This window comes from Sapajus apella, unplaced genomic scaffold (genome assembly GCF_009761245.1).
Source record: "Sapajus apella isolate SASKATOON/1434 unplaced genomic scaffold, GSC_monkey_1.0 scaffold23, whole genome shotgun sequence".
NCBI lineage: Eukaryota > Metazoa > Chordata > Mammalia > Primates > Cebidae > Sapajus > Sapajus apella.
In genome coordinates this window covers 6366780-6381667 of record NW_022436963.1, presented here as the reverse complement: position 1 = coordinate 6381667, position 14888 = coordinate 6366780, and the positions used below count along the sequence as shown (strand labels likewise).

The 14888-nt window shown below is 43.4% G+C and overlaps 1 protein-coding gene and 1 pseudogene across 9 annotated transcripts in view; both read right to left on the bottom strand.

The window, feature by feature from the left end:
* The window catches only part of CACNA2D3 (calcium voltage-gated channel auxiliary subunit alpha2delta 3), a 933834-nt gene that overhangs the window by 123282 nt on the left and 795664 nt on the right, over positions 1 to 14888 (bottom strand). The gene's annotated exons all lie outside the window — the stretch shown is intronic.
* LOC116559632 lies at positions 1090 to 1208 on the bottom strand (annotated as a pseudogene).

Sequence of the window (14888 nt, the reverse complement as noted above, 5' to 3'; positions counted from 1 at the left end):
GGATAAGCCTGAGATTCCGTTGGGTGGGCTGAGAGGCAGCGACACTAAAGTTTGAAAAACTTAAATAACTTGCCCCAGGTTATGGTGCTAATAAATGGGAGCGCATGGAGCGAAGTCCAGGCCTTCTCAAAGTCTGTGTTTCCTATGGGTAGACACCCAAAAGACACTGCTCTTGCTCTGGAGACATTCACAGGCACCTAGGGAAAAAGAGGTGGGCTGCATATAGGGAAGAGAGGTCAAACAAGAGACGGCATTTGAAGACAGAGACAACTGGCCCTACTTGGTCACTTTCAGAGTCAGGATTGGAGAGTCAGATCCCCTGGCAATTCTAATCACTGCCACAGACAGACTGGAGGGCACACTACTAGTAGGTATCAATACCATGTATTCTGCTGCACATGCCACAGATACCGTCTTACATATTCCTGAAAAAGTGCTAATGTTCAGATGAGGTAGGGATGAGGCACGCTGAACTGGGAAAATGAAAACATGCATGCTGACTGATGGGAATCCCTAATCTTCCTTTCCCTGCCCAGGGGACAAAAAAAGCTTATATCCCCCAAACAAGCCCTAGAATTACTGTCATCTTCCCCATTCTCCAATTTGGCTGAGTTTCCACTGATTTACCCAACAGCAAAGTCTATTTGCGAAACTTTCAATCTGCATATTAGCGTCTCACTCTTAAATGAGAACTAGGCTACAGACATTTGGGGAGAGCCTTCATCTTGAAAAACAAAGGAAAACTAATAGACGAATAAATGAGTTAGTGTTACAGCACGACAGCAAGCACACACACACACACACACACACACACACACACACAAACCCAGCTCTAACTACAGTCAACACACTCAGAGATAAAAGAAGTTATCGTGTCTTTGAAACAAGAAAAGGCTGCTATAAAAAGTAAGTCTGGGAAATTTAAAATAAAGCAGTCAAAATATACAAATGAATTTAAAAGTAGAAAGATATACATTGGGAATAGAAAACCTAACAGATAACAAAACAAAAAGACCTGGAAAATAATCTAAGAAAGTTTCCTAGAACAGAAGGATATGTACTTTTTTTTTTTTTAATTAAAAAAAAAAAAGCCTGCAACACCCAGTATTCCCGGGTGGCATCCCATCCAAGTACTAACCAGGCCAGACCCTGCTTAGCTTCCACAATCAGATGAGATCAGGTGTGTTCAGGGTGTGATGGCCACAGACAATGATATGTGCTTCTAAAGTAAAAGAGTTCACAAGTCGTCAGTGCAATGAATGAAGTGGATTCACAACAATGAACATGCAGAAAGCTTCTAGGGTGGAGGTTGGGCAAACCTGTTCCTACCAAAGGATGTGGAAATGGTATGACATCAGACTTCCTAAACACCTGAAATCAAAAGAAAATGGAGCAATGCCTTTAAAATTCCGAGGAACAATGATTTTCAGCCAGGAATTCTATGTCCAGTCAAATGATTAGCAAAGGAAGGCATGGAATCGAGACATTTTCATAGTTACAAGGTCTGAAGAAATTTTACCACCCTTTCTTAGTAAACTACTGAAAAATGTTCATCACCAAAATGAGAAATTAAGTCAAAAAAAGGAAGGCATGAGGGTTTAGGAGAAAGGACGACATGAGAAGGGAAAATAGGGAAGAGAAGTCTTAGGTGCCCACATGCCCCGCAGACCTAGAGAACTATTAGTCCAGACCGAAACAGGATGACACAGAGAGAAAGTTCTCACCAAAGCAAGATGAAATAGGCAGAAATACCAAACATTTAGAAATTAGTAATAATAGATATTTGAGATACCTGATGCAACACATGGGGGGAAAATGTGAGATGGGTAGAAGGAAAACTAAGCTATAAGAAGACAAGGGGATTTTCTAATCCAGGGAAAAACATCACAAAAAAGAAAACACATACCATACTATTAACACAATAGAGACTATACGTAGATTGTTCTAATAATATAATCACTTACTAATTAATTACAGACAATGAAATAGGCATACAGCCATGTTGGTGGAATAGGGAGAGGGCAGGAAGAGCCGGTGTAAAAAGTCCAAAGCACCATGTATTAAAGGAATTAAATATACAATGTCTAAAGTTAACTAAAAAACAGCAATCCTTACTTGCCAGTGAAAAGTAGAAACACTAAGAAAGTTGGAAGTGGTGGCCTCTAGGAAGTAAGACTAGGGGTTGGGAATGATAGATCAAAGCATGATTTTTTTTCTTTTTTCTTTTTTTTTTTTTTTAAGAGATAATATGTTGTTATTGCCTGGGCTGGGAGTACAGTGGCATGATCATAGCCCAATGTAGCCTTGAACTCCTGGGTCAAGTGATCCTTTCGCCTCAGCTTCCCTAGTAGCTGGGACTACAGGCACCTGCTACCATACCTGGCTAATTTTTTATTTTTTAGAGATGGAGCATTGCTATGCTGCCCAGGCTGGTTTTAAACTCCTATCCTCAAATGATCCTCCTGCCTCAGCCTCCCAAGTTTCTGGGATTACAGTCGTGAGCCACTACAACTGGCTCCTGCTTTTTCTTCTTTTTAAAACATCTTTAGCACAACTTAGGTTTTAGAAATTGCATTCACACATTACTTTTCTATAAAACCAAACTTAGAAATACGGATGCATTAAGAGTAACAAATAATCAGCAGATTCAAGGTCCTGGCACCAAGATTCAGGCCTGAAACCATTTCCCTCTTAGCTTATTCCTCCCTGTGCCCAAATCAGAAGGTGTGCATGCACTTGTGGAGGCTGCTGACACTGTGAAAGAGGATGGCAGAACCCAGGGGAGAGGTCAGTCCCTACTTCCTGGGCCAGAGTCTGTATCTTTGAGCTCTGACTGACTCTACCTGTCTAGAAGGGGAGTCTCAGCCATGTTGAGACCTTCAGGGGACCATGGGCTGGTATGAAAAGCACTGACATACCTGTGCAGAGATACATGGTTGTATCACTGCCCTGTTGTAGATGTCATTCTAAGATACTCTGGGGTGCCATGGCTAAGGTACAAAGGATTGCCGGGCTCTAGCCAATACTTGCTTGGTAAACCCTATTTGAAGTTCCTACGTGACTGAGGATGCATTTTTGCAAGAAGAAAACTGATCCCCAAAATACCACTTGTGATCATCTCTGGATGGAATGATTTTCAAATAAATCAAGTAGGTTTACTGAAAGGCAGCTGTCTTTGCCATTTCACCAGGTTGAAGTTTATCCCATGGTGTGCAGTTTCCATTTTTACTACAGCCGAGACAGGTGCAAACAGGGCTGCAGAACTGTGTGGCAGGGAGGAGGCCAATGCACGTCCCTGAAGCATCTGCCCAGACCCAAGGGACTCACCCTAGCCTTGACATAATATCCCTTCCTCTAGAGACCAAAGGCATCCATGCCAACCCTCGTGGTTAGAATTCTACCAAGATCCCATTAGCAGGAAGAAATTATTACTTTAATAAAACTTAAACTTGTAACATCCCACAAACCATTAAATATTATGGGTTGTCTTGTCACAAAAGACAATGAAAACAATATGGGGCATTGTGCAGGAAGCAATGACAGATATTGAAAAACCCAAATGTCCTCAAGACTTTATTTACTGCTCACCCACATAATCCCGGCATTATAAAAATGATGAACAATGAATGGAGAGGGAAGAAAATGACAGACGAAACTGGAGTCTTACAGCCCTATCCCTGGGCCAATAAGTAGTTTGAAAATAGTGTCCGTCAGGATCCATATGTTTTCTGCATGTGTAAGAATACTCTCACACAGGGGGCTTACTTCATAACTGAGATTCTTTTTCATTTAATTCAGTCATATTAGATTATGGGGCTGATTATGACCATATCCACAAATCAGTATTTTAACAGAGTTTCCATGGAAACACTATATGCCCCTGTTTTTTAACTTTTTGGACAAGGCTTTGCCTGTTTAACAACTTGAACAAGTTTGACGAGGACAACATGTTTTGTTTAAGTTACATTAACTGGGGCCAATATTTCCTAATTGCATTACCAGGAGAAACATTCACGGCATTTCTCGAACCATGGAAAACCTCCTCTAGTCCAGCGTTCGATTTGCTTTAATCACTGGAGAACAGGAAACATACCAGGATTGCCTCGTCTTATCAAGTTTTAAATGTGTTAACTGTTTTTAAATCTACGAAGTAATCTCCCTTATTAAACGACAAAGTTAGTCTTGTTAAGAGGATCGGCATTTATGGCTATATCCATTTATTTTTCAAGATGCAACTGTACAGATACCTTTGGCTCCCTGCTAGGGAGGTGAACTCATTGTTCATAAACAGATGCCCTTTTTTGCATATGGGTTTCAGAAAAATTCTACCAAAAAAGCCTCCTTCCCCTTCAAAAATAAAGTGAATAATACAAAGCACAGAATAAACGCAAAAGGATGTCCAGAGTACAAAGAGTTTTCATACAACAACCATTGTTTTTTTTTTTTTTGAGGGGGGTGGTTCTTTTTGGTCCTTTTAGGCATTCACACTTAGAAAAACAGAGATGTTTACTTCCAATTGTGACAATTTGGGAGTAGCTTGTAGCAAGGTTTTTGAAAATGCTGTATTATATAAAGACATGGGTAGGGGGCTTTATGGACTGGTATCAGAGTTCACCCCAACAGCAAATAAAACATATGGCCCTAAGCTCTGTGAGATGTCTGTGTCTGAAATGCTAGTGGAGCTTAATAAAGTATCAGTGAGGAATAGTTTAATTTTACAGCATTAGGCACTGAGGCAGTAATTTGAATGGGGTGAGCTGTATTTTAATACATCAAAGTATACTATACTACAGGGAAGTTGAATATATTTTTAAAAGACAGTTGCTCCCTATTCAGAATTACTTGACTCAAAAACCTTCCTTTCTGAAGGAGGATAAGTTGTAGTCTGCCAAGAGCTACCCATCTTACTTTTCAAACTGTGCATTTATCTCAAAAGTTAGCTAATCTGTCTCCAGGTAAATGCTTCTTACTGGGGGTCTGGGGCTGGGGACCACTGGACACCAACGTGGTGAGTGTGTGGTTCTCTCTGACCACGGAAGTTTGAGTTATCCAGTGGGAAGGCTGTGAGGTCAGCTCCACCTTCTCCATCTTCCGCCCCTCTTTTTGAGATGCTCATCTGCTCAGACGGGAGTCCTAGACGCAGCCTGTGTTCTGCATTATGACCTAGAATTCCAGCATGGAAAGGGGCAGTCATTCCACTTCCACCTTCTTCCAGGGCATGCTCTATCTTGAGACTCTGGATGCTGTAAGCCAAGCCTAGCCCAGCGGCTTTTGTTCATGTCATTGCCCAAACAATCATGTGGGCCGAGGGGCAGGAGCAGGCCCACAAAATGCCATGCTTCTCCCGCTACTGGCCTATAGATCAAAGGGAGTTCTCTCCTTCCTGTCCAGCAATGAAGAGAGGGTGGGCCTGCAGGGGCGGCTTCTGAATAGGGAAATAGCCATGACAATTGTGTCCCAGATCTGACTGATAGCTCTGTCCTGGGGAATGGACCAGATTAGCGCTAACTCTCTGCATGAAATGCCTTGCTTGCCCCACCTCTGGCCATGGCACACTTCGCCCAACCCCTGGCCACAGCAGGCAGACAGCAGGCTTCCGTCTTTTCCCTGAGGCCCTTGCCCCCTTGAAGTAATGGACAACGGAAAGCTACAAGGGTGAATGCCTTGGCCCTTGTTTTGCTTTTCTCCACATGCAAGGGGAAGGCACTGGGAAGAGTAAGATGAGATAAAAACACAGAGTAGTTCAAAGGCTTTGAAGTCAGGTTCAAGTCCCAACTCTGCCCCCTTAGAAATTGGGTCTCAGACAAGTAAGCCAGTCTTGTCGAGTTTTAATTTTCCCTTTAGTAAGATGTCGAAGACGATAGTTCCTACCCTGGAATGGTGGAGAAGTAACATGATCATTTCCAGGCAAAGCACCCTGTGTCTGAGACCTTCTGGAATGTTCTAAGAGTTTCAGATGTTGGGATTCAGTCTTGAGAATTTAGGGATGCACTGTGTCCAATAAATTGGATTTCTAGACAGTGGAAAAGCTAACCAAATAATAAGCTGCTAAACAACAGTGCCTCATTGTCCCAAATGGAGAGGTGGCATCACAGTTTTCTCTTGGCCCAATTTGCTGTCTAATGTGTGCTACCCTTTTCAGATCAACTTCCTTTGGACTAAGCACTTCATTTTTGCAGGCCAGTGCACATACTCTCCTGGGCCAGCTTCAGCGGGAAAGCATATCCACTGCCCATGGCACACTAATGGGGATCGGCCATGTGCCCAAACTCAACCCCGACTTTTCTAGAATCACGTTCCTAGAGCGAGCCATGGGTCTCCCGTGCAAATGTACAGACATAACAACTTTTTCAACATGCTCTAAAATTCTGTGTTTCACTTGAAAGGCAATTTACAAAATAAAGACTTATTTTTATCATTGTAGAAAAATTACCATGGTCACGGGACAAGGAGAAGACACCGAGTGTACATCAAGATGTAAAAGTGGGGGGGGGGGGGGGGGGTTGGTCAATAGCTTCCTAGGGCATGATTCAAATTTTCCCCTCGGCAAAATGGCATTTGGCTTTGTATTATATACTTTAGGGGCATTTGAGCTAGTCAAATGACAAGGATCTATACTACAGGAACACCAGCTAGGATTATGTTAGCATGGTGCCCCCAGCTGGCTCTCTAATACTGTCTGCTTCAAGCACTGGACGGGAAAGGATTCTGAAGCCACAAATGGGCCCATGGGCTGCTGAGCAAGGCTTCCATGAGGCCACAGAGCAGGTAGTTGTAGGCATAAACACTCATTTGCCAATTCTGGTCCGATGGAGTGTTTGCACCTGCACTAACATATACACAAACGTGTAAGAGGAAATGTTATGTCCCACCCAGGCAGCCTCAGAGCTGCAGCAGGACTAGTTCTTCCTTAACTGCACTGGACTCAGGCACTGGTGTGGTGAGGATGCTACTCTTCCATTCTGCTGCCCCTCAGACATATGCAGAAAGGATTTGCCCACAACTGCAAACTCTGTATCAAAGCTCAGGATCTGAGAAATGTATGTGGGGATTTCATAATGCTTGTGAAATCAACATCCTCTCTACCTCCTCCAAGAAGCATACAGAAGACAGCAAGGGACATTTGTCTGGTTACGGTCAGATGGTGAAGCTGCCAAAGAATACCACCTCTGAATGACAATTTCGTGCAAAGCACATTGCAAGGTTCACCGCAGGGCTCTAATCCTGACCTGAACAGCAGACAGTGGTAGTCTTGCAAAAGCGTGTGTGTGAGAGACAAGGCTTTTCAATATTAATAATAAAGTGACTGGGAGATGAGGTGGGGAACAGTAACTAGCCTCTCACCCATTCTCCACACCTGCTGGCCCAAGCTACTCCCTGACCCTCCGTGCTGTGACCGTGCCCACCTTCTGCTAGTCCCTAAGGTGCTGTGCCATCTCACTAGCCTCTCAGCATCACACACACCATGCCTACTACCCAGAATGGCCCTCATCCCTTTTCCTCTCTGCAGTAAATTCTAGTCTGTATTTCAAGTTTCAGCCTGGTCCATTGGGATGCCGGCTCTAACCTCCCAGGCTGAATTAATTGCCAGACTGTATTCTCTTATAGAACCATGTACCTCTTCTTCCTTACACTTTTAATGGTTGTACTTTTTCATATAAAGTTGACCCTTGTTCAACATGAATTTGAAATGCACAGGTCCACCAATCCACAGATTGGAAAGTATATGACTTCCGGAATGTGAAGCCTGGATATCTGGAGGGTCGACTTTTCCTACAAGTGGGTTCCACAGGCCAGCTGCAGGACTGGAGCAAGCACAGATTCTGGTATATGCAGGGGAGGGATGACTGTATTTGCATAATGGTGTAATGAATTTCTGTCCCCTCTCTACATTGTAGGGGCCATTTGGACTGCAGGTCCGTTCATTGAGCTGTGTCTTATTTTGATGCCCATGATACTCCAGAACAGGGCTTTGGAGGTGGAGAAGACTCACTAGATGCTTCTTTCACAAAGAAAGAATACACAACAAAGGGGTCCAGAATGAGAGTCCCTCAAGCACACCTTATTTTTATATAAGGGTGTTTTCACCTTCAGGAGAAATAGGAAAGCACCAAAAATAGAGAAACACCAGTCTCTAAGGGATGAACACAACACGGCCACCGCTCACATGCAGCAAATCTAACCACCTTAGCACTTCTTCACACACAGCGGCATTCAGCTGCCTCTCCAAATCCTCCGTGGTGGGAGCGATTGGAGGCCACGGGTAGGAACTTATAAACATCAGCTGTAGCAGTGAGAGCCCTACGCGGAGTTTATTTTCTCCTCAGCCCTCATTAGAATCACAAATGAAATGTTGACAACACATGAAGGAGCTTGCTTGTTGAACACAAATGTTTCCACTCCTATCAACCTCAAAACTCTGATAGTCATGCTTCAGGATGAAAGCTAAGCAGCCCTGGGGAGATGACTGCATGCTTTATCTAATTATGCAACGATGGGAAAGAGGGCCTCCTACCAGCGACGGCCCAGACGGGCTGACTAGAGGCAAGGTCCACAGGGAAGCCTTAAAAAAAATCACAGCACAAGCATGGAGTAGGTGGCCTAATATGGGACTTTTGAATTAAAGTAAAGATGAGAACACCACTATTGCAGCAGAAGGGGAAGTTGCCCATTATAAACCTGAATGCAGGCTGCAGCAAAGTCAAGGCAGGGCCTTTATTTTACTCACAAACATCCCACATGAAAGCTGTAGTCGCATGATACAACCAACTTTCCTTTGTTTGCGGAGCCATTTTGATGACAAGCAGAGATACGGAGAGCACAAATTCACTGAGGCTGCAGTTGATTCCAGGCACACACACAAAGGCTTTATAATATGGAAAGATGGGGAGCTCTGTCCAGGGGCAGAACACTCCTTTGCATCTAACTTGCCTGTTCTAAGGCCAAGCAGATTAGTTCAAGCAGATACAATCTAAGTTCCTAGCTGATATCTATAGACACAATAATAGAATATACTAGCTAAGGTATATTACTTTGTAAAGGCATTTTTTTTTTTTTTTTGCTATGATTCTTGTGATAAACTGTTTAACTCTTTCCATAAATCTGCAAGCTGGGTTCTTTGTGCAGTTGACAAAGTTGAAGATCAGAGAGGTTAAGTAACTCATTTAAGGTCACACAGCCAGTAAATGTTGGAGGCAGCATTTGAGCCTAGATGGCTTAAATCTAGATTCCATGTGTTTAGCAGGAATACTGTTCTAAAATGAAATGATTGGACCCACAAAGGGGATTCCTAAAGTTCAGGATGTATAATGTAGGTTACCATCTAAGTCCTGCTTAAGACAAACTCTGTTTTCCAGAGCATTTTCAAGCTATGTATATACCAAAGAACTTATATAGAGCAAACCTTAAAGAGAAAAAAGCATCACACAGACTTATTATTGCTTCATGATATACATACAGTAAGCTCTAATTTAAAAATATGAAACATGCATTGTAATCTATTACAGAAACTGAACTATCAGGTTATAGTCAAAGTATAAAAGCAAATAAAAATCCACCAACGAGAACCGCACAAAACACTCATTTTATGTGTTAACATGAGCAAACAATCAAACATGAACATGAATTTGATTCCAATTTATATTCTTGGGGCACAGACAAAAGTAGCCAATCAAAAGATCTAAGTAAAACAACGTGTCGGCGTGAGGCTCTGGCCAGGCTTCCTAAGCTGCCATGTTTCTTGATCCTTTGGTTTCTTTCATTAACTTTATGGCAACCAGCATCTGCCTATGTTTATTCCACCAGCTGCATGAGCTCACTAATTACCTTTAATCATACTTATCTGAAATGCATCTTTATCTTCACACATGTCCTGTGTGCAGGAAAACTGAATGCTAGAAGGCTGATGTTGGGAAAATATTGGAATGGGAAGTCTGTATTTCCTCTAGCCCTGACAGTGTAGGGAGGATTAACCCCCAAAATGCATCTACGTCTACCTCTGCCACCATCTGAAGTTCCCCAGCAAGGACTTCTAAGAACTTGTTCCCTGAGGGTTGGACGGCGTCTGGGAAATCCTACCTTGTTCAAACAAAATCACGTGCGGTCTTCTTTTATGGATAACAAGCTCCAGGTGATGAGAAAACTGCTAAATAGCACCCTCCAAACTAGGGCGTGGTGGCTCACACCTGTAATCCCAGCATTTTGGGAGGCCAAGGCGGGTGGATCATTTGAGGTCAGGAGTTCAAGACCAGCCTGGCCAACATGGTGAAACCCGTCTCTACTAAAAAACAAATACAGAAATTAGCTGGGTGGGGTGGTGCATGCCTGTAATCCCAGGTACTCAAGAGGCTGAGGCACCAGAATCGCTTGAAGCCAGGAGACAGAAGTTGCAGTGAGCTGCGATTGTGCCACCGCACTCCAGCCTGGCAACAGAGTGATACTCTTTCTCAAAAACAAAACAAGACAGACTGGTAAGTTCTTTGAAGACCAGGAACCAGTATGTTATGTCTTTTCTAGTCCACACAGAACCTGGCTAAGTCTTCGGCTACGTGGACATGCGGATACTGAAAGTAAACATTTTGGCCACGTCTTCCTTAGCTGTAGGGAGGCTGGAGGCATACATTTCAAACCCACTACTCCACTAATTTTATCAGGCAACTCAAGGCCTGCTAAAGGGTGTTCAAACTCCACCGATATTCACAGGCAGTAAACTGAATAACCCTAGGCATCCCTTGAACCTGAATTCTTACCTTAACAAAAGGGCAAGAACAAACAAGGAGATGAACATATCCTCCCCACTTTATAGAGAAAACGTAAGGCAGCCTCGGTTCTCCACTGAACAGCTCAAGAGGGAATTATGTTCTCACCTTCTGAGTCAGAGCTTCCAGATAATTAAATTTACATCCTAATGCCAAAAGAATGGGTTGTATAAAAAATGACCTTGGGGCATAGAATGAATAAAACGATAGGTTCCCTGAATATTGTACCAAACATTGGTACTCACAAACCCAGGTGTTTGCAACAAATACGCTGGAAACCTTGGCAAGTTACTTACCTTCTCTGTCCCTGTTTTGTAATTTATCTTCAAACAGCAACGTCTTGGACGGGCGCGGTAGTTCATGCCTTAATCCCAGCACTTCGGGAGGCCAAGGCGGGTGAACCCTCGTCTCTACTAAACAAAACCCCGTCTCTACTAACAAGACAAAATAATTAGCTGGGCGTGGTGGCGCATGCCTGTAATCCCAGCTACTCTGGAGAAGGCTGAGGCAGGAGAATTGCTTTAACCTGGGAATTGGAGGTTGCGGTGAGCCAAGATCGCGCCACTGCACTCTAGCCTGGGCAACACAGTGAGACTTGGTTTCAAAAAAAAAAAAAAGTAATAGTAACATCTTCATTCATTCAACATTTACTTGGTAAAGCTACTGTGTGGGTTTGCAGAAAGTATAGGAAACAAAGAGGTCATTTGAAACTTAAAGCCTCGTGAGTTGTTGTCACTTTAAAGTGAGATTATGCAAATAACATGTGGAGGCAGAAACTGCTACGATCTCCAACAGCTGCGTCTCCTCTTCCAAGACACACTGCTAGACATTTCCCAGCCTCTCTTGCTGTTAGACATGGTCATGTGATTTAATTCTGGCTAATGGAATGTGAACAGAGGTGGTAAGCACCTTTTCCAACTGATGGAGAGGGCTCTGAGAACCAAGAAGAGGTCACAGCCACAAGACGGATGGAGCCAGGGTCCCTGAATGACAGCAGGGAGCCCAGGCCCCGTCAAGCTGAACTAGACCGTGATAAGAGTGATAAATGAGCTATTCTGTTAAACTACTGAGATTTGGGTGTTATTTATTAAAATAGCATAATTTTAACACAAATTATTAGCAATTTCTGGCCCATTGTAAGCACTAAATACATGATTGATAGGATTATCATTTTAAAATATATTCCTGGTTTTCTCTGTTTCTTATTTCAATATGTCTTACAGGATAATAAATCCAAAGGCAGAGGTTCAGGAATAAGGAAGGAAGGAAGGAAGGAAGGAAGGAAGGAAGGAAGGAGGGAGGGAGGGAGGGAGGGAGGGAGGGAGGGACAGACAATATTGAAACTTTAAAATAGCTCTGTACAAACTGTGTACCTGGGTGCCATTTGGTCATCCCCAATTCCTAGGAAACTATTTTCACTATTATCCACATCCTCCAATGTCAAACTTTCTTCCTCACCAGATTAAACTTCTGCATGGATTTGTGGCGCCAAGGGCCTCCTCCCCACTATTTCTGGCTGCAGCTGTCACTAGGCCTGGCTACCTTCCCCGGCATTAGATCACCACAGCACATGGTTTGGATGGGGAGCCTGTTGACAGGGATGGAGGAGTACTTGGCCATGACTTTACCAAGGCAGACCTTACAACTGGGAGAAATGCTCATATTTGTTATAAGGGCTCATCACACGCAGAGACCCCTTGTCAGAGAAAGACAGATGTCACCTCCGGGGCTAATCCTCTTGGTGACTGAGGAGGCAAACTCTAGGCATGCTATATTTACACAGATAACTAGACTAGTCACTGGAAGATGAGACATCTTAAATATTCTACTACAGGAAATGTGCCTCTACTTGCTTCTTAGACATAATGTTTTTTCACATATCATGTACTGACTTTCCATTGTTGTAGGTAAAGATTTTTCCTTTTTTTCAATCCCCATCCCCACTGTCCCTCCTCTAGACCCCCACCTCCAACAGACCAGTGTATGATGTTCCTCTCCCCGTGCCCATGTTTTCTCATCGTTCAACACCCACCTATGAGTGAGAACATGTAGTGTTTGGTTTTCTGTTCTTGTGTCAGTTTGCTGAGAATGATGGTTTCCAGATTCATCCATATCCCTACAAAAGTCATGAACTGATTCTTTTTTTATGGCTGTGCAGTATTCCATGGTGTATATGTACCACATTTTCTTTATCCAGTCTATCACTGATGGGCATTTGGGCTGGTTCCAAGTCTTTGCTATTGTAAGCAGTGCCGCAATGAACATATGTGTGCATGTGCTTAGACACACTTCTTGTTGTAGCGGGTTGAATATACAGAAGTATAAGCAGAAAGTTTATTTCCCCCTCTTTTTCTTTAGCCTCCCCTCCAAGTTATCAGTATTATCAGTTTGGTGGCTTATCTTCCCCACTTATTCCATTTTCAGACAAACCAATGCATATTTATAGGGTTAATTCCTCCATCTGTAACACTTTTTTGAATAGAAATGGGATTATACAATATGCTTCCTATTCAAATTGCTTTATTTTGTCTCACATTTTATTATAAATATTATTCCAGATGGGTATATTTAGTTCTAACTTAATTCTTTTTATTTGTTATTTATTTATTTTGAGAAAGGGTCTCACTCTGTTGCCCAGGCTGGAATGTACTGGTGTGATCTCGGCCCACTGCAGCCTTGATCTCTTGGGCTCAGGTGATCCTCCTAACTCAGCCTCCCGAGTAGGTCAGAGGTGCTCACCACCACACCTGGCTAATTTTTTGTAATTTTGGTAGAGATGATGTTGCCCAGGTTGGCTTCAAACTCCTGCACTCAAGTGATCCACCCATCTCAGCCTCCCAAAGTACTAGCATTACAAGTGTGAGCCACTGAGCCTGGCTTTTATTCTTTTTAAATACCTGTATAATATTGCCTGGGAGAAGAGGCAATATTATACAGGTATTTAAGGATTTCAAGACATTGTCAATTTTATTTCAGCGTTAATCATTGATTTTTTTTATTCCAGGGAAGTTAAATGGTAAGTAAACTGACATATTTGAAAACATTCTGGCTTAAAAAGGGAAAAAGAGTTATGTCTCAGAAGTCTGGAAATTCTTGAAATATCAGTGTGATGATAAACACAGTTTTACTCTACGGGTGCATCTGAAGCTAGCTCCCAAGTGGGAAACTGGGGTCCTGCTAAGTCTTGGGACTAGCAGCCCCTCACAATGCAGTTCTCCTCTTTAGGGAGTGGCTCTGGCCTGAGCTGACGTTCAGCATCTCTCCTTCGTTCCTCTCTTTGCAAGAATGGCTGTCTTGCCACCTCTTGGATCTGCTCACCAAGGGAGGGAGGGAGGGAGGAAAGGAGAAGGCACCGCCCAGCATTAGCATGCATATCACACACCCTCCCTTTGTTCTCTTGGCTGAGGTCAGATGGAATAAATCAATCCGCCTTCACATCCAAGTGTCCAGGGGGGCAGTCCAGTCCATGTGTGCATTGTCCATCTTTTAACCCTCAATTGGGGTCAGCATGTGTAAAAGAGAACCAGAAAAACCCTTGGGCAGTAAGCAGATGTTCCCAGGAACCCTTCAGCTCTGAGACCTCTCTACGAGTTACTCAGCATACACATTTTAGGTGGGGGCAGCCAGCTCAGACTCTTTGAGGGCTGCAAATCCACGCTGCTAACAGGAGATGCCACTTTGTTTTTTTTGATTTGTTTTTAGAAGGAGTCTCACTCTGTTGCCCAGGCTGGAGCACATGGCACAATCTCTGCTCGCTGCAACTTCTGCCTCCTGGTTTCAAGCAATTCTCCTGCCTCAGTCTCCCAAGTAGCTGGGATTACAGGCGCCCACCACCATGCCCGGCTAATTTTTGTATTTTAGTAGAGATGGGCTTTCACCTTGTTGGCCAGGCTGGTCTCAGACTCCTGACCTCAAATTGATCCACCTGCCTCAGCCTCCAAAGTATTGGGATTACAGGTGTGAGCCACCACACCTGGCTGAGATGCCACTTTGGATCACTTGCTCTACTAGATATGTGCTAGGCTCTGAAGTTTATCACTTGATCCTCCTTCCTCCTGCAAGGTAGGTATTATCTACATTCTATAGCTAGGATGCTGATGCTCAGAGAGCCTGAGACTTTCCTAGGACCTC